Genomic DNA, 2,500 nt, shown 5'->3' on the forward strand with positions numbered 1-2,500 from the left:
GCGCACATGCAGGTAGTCCTGTCTGTCTACCTTCCTGAGTCTGTGTTGATGTTTGTGTATACATGGTCCTCTCTGTATGGGTCCATCCATATCATTGTATGTGTACTACTATATATGTACTTCCAGGTGTAAATGTAAACACGAATCCTACCTAGTATCTACACTTGTTGTTCTGTATATTTCCTGTGCACTTTGTATCTTGTTGTTGGCTATGATTATGTCCTCCATTGTGAGATGCTTTGGTTAAAAAGCATCTGCCATATGCAATGTAATGCAATGTAATAATTGTGTGTCACATCAGCAAGTGTACACAGATACAATGACATAGACCCATGCACACACAGAAACACACATGCACACCCAGGGCCGCGTTAACCCTCGCCGGGGCCCGGTGCAGACGCAATCCGGGGCCCCTACACCACATTATAATGAGCCATAGCCTATTCAAAACGTATGAAACAACCCAGGCTACACGTTCTACTCCAACACAAAAAAGGGTGCGCGGAACCCCCTGCTTAGTTCACCAGTCGCAACGCAAGCCATTGGAAGCCTAGCCAGCTGACAGGGAGGAGATTCTGTGCACTACCGTTTAGCAGAGTAAACGTCGGCTCAGCTAGAACTACCAAACAGAAGCACAACCAAAAGCCTCTTATTTTTGCTACGTTGCTGCCGACCAATTTGTCGAATCGAAACCGTCGAGGGAAACACGTGTTGATTAATGTAACTTCCAATGGCCTTGGAAAGACTGTCTGTCTGTCAAAGGAAAGTAGCCTACTCAGCTGTCGCTTGACGCGAGGAAGGGGAATCCCCTTAGCAGCGAACCACAGCAAAGTGAAGCGGTCACGAAATCCCCTCAAAATGTACCATATAGGCTACCAATTAAGGTCAACGGTTTTCATCTAGATGGTGCATTACGTAAGGGTTAACGTTCGGCGAGAAGGTCGCTACCGTGGAATAGCAGCACGACAGAGAGAATCTTTAGACCCCGAAGCGGAGCGGAGGGGTCTTGTTTTCTCTGAAGTGCTGCTATTCCACAAAGCGACCGACTCGCCGAAAGTTAACCCGCTTATTATATGGATATACTTAAATGACTCACACATGGCGGGGACATTTCTTTAGGCCTATTTAATGTTAAGATTGTTGCTGCGCAAAACAAAACAGTTTCTCACATCTTTTTTAGACAGTAGCCCATCATCAAACTACAAAATTATTGACCACCGTTTTCACTGGTGACACACAACCAGAAGCATCTGACTGAAATTATAAGTTCCGACCTCCGATTCCTGCGTGCATGCAGAGGCGATTCTAGGCTCAGTAGGCGGGCCAAGCGAAGATTAAAAAGAAAGAACACTTGTAACAAATCGCCACTACTGTTCCCCAGCTACAGTCTTGGGGGGCCCACGCTGCCTATCTAGCCTGGTGACAATATATGCATATGCGCCTCTGCTTGCCTACGGATGGCGAAATGCGTCAAAAGTACAATTGATTGTCTCAAAATATCGTTTCATATTTTCCAATCTCACAACGTCCGGGGCCCCCTCTAGTGCCGGGGCCCGGTGCTGCAGCACCGGTTGCACCATAGGATAACGCGGCCCTGTGCACACCAACACATGGACACTGTAGTAGGATAAGCTTGGCTGTCTGTAGACAGCTGTGCTGGGGTATCTGAATCAGTAAAGGCCAGTGTTAATCAGGGGTCAGCTCAGCCAGAGGAGTTACTATTGCACATATGAAACCATCTTATCATTTACCAAACCGAGTAGTGGCACCTTTCCTGGTGCGGGTGTGTGTGTGCGTGTGCGTGTGTGTGCGTCCGCGCACTTGTGTGCGTGCGTGCATGCGTGTTTGCATGTGCGTGCGTGTGTGCGTGCGTGTGTCTGTGTGTGTGTGTGTGTGTGTGCATGGGTGTGTGCAGCAGCATGCATCTGAATGTGTCACACTGAGGCAGACTCCAGTGTCTTGTATACACTGCACAAGCTTGTTCCAGTAAATGACCCCATCACTGAGAATAAGACAAGGGGAAGGGGTGTGTGTGTGTGCGTGCGAGCAGTGTGTGTGTGTGTGTGTGTGTGTGTGTGTGTGTGTGTGTGTGTGTGTGTGTGTGTGTGTGTGTGTGTGTGTGTGTGTGTGTGTGTGTGTGTGTGTGAGTGAGATTAATGAGTTGGATCTGGTGCGCAGCAGGCTATCCCCCTGGACAAAACATGACGCATTTTCTACACCCCCCCCCCCCCCCCACCCCTTCTCACCACCACCACACCCTCCTCAGAGCTGAATTCTTGTAGACGAGCCGCAAGAGTCAGCACACACATACAGTACTGTATATCTGTGTTTACTGTCCTAACACCAGAGCCTTTGTGCTGGAGAATGTAAGGCTATCCTCTATTAAACAGAGAGAGAGAGAGAGAGGGAAAGAAAGAAAGAAATTGTGTGTGTGTGTGTGTGTGTCTGCGAGTGTGTGTGTGTGCGTGTGCGTGTGCGTGTGCGTGTGCGTGTGCGCGTG

General features: G+C 48.8%; 1 protein-coding gene across 1 annotated transcript in view; it reads left to right on the forward strand.

Annotated features, from left to right (window-relative positions):
- Window positions 1–2,500, forward strand: part of nxn (nucleoredoxin) — a 120,440-nt gene that overhangs the window by 82,296 nt on the left and 35,644 nt on the right. The gene's annotated exons all lie outside the window — the stretch shown is intronic.

Source organism: Engraulis encrasicolus, chromosome 8, assembly GCF_034702125.1.
Source record: "Engraulis encrasicolus isolate BLACKSEA-1 chromosome 8, IST_EnEncr_1.0, whole genome shotgun sequence".
Taxonomy (NCBI): domain Eukaryota; kingdom Metazoa; phylum Chordata; class Actinopteri; order Clupeiformes; family Engraulidae; genus Engraulis; species Engraulis encrasicolus.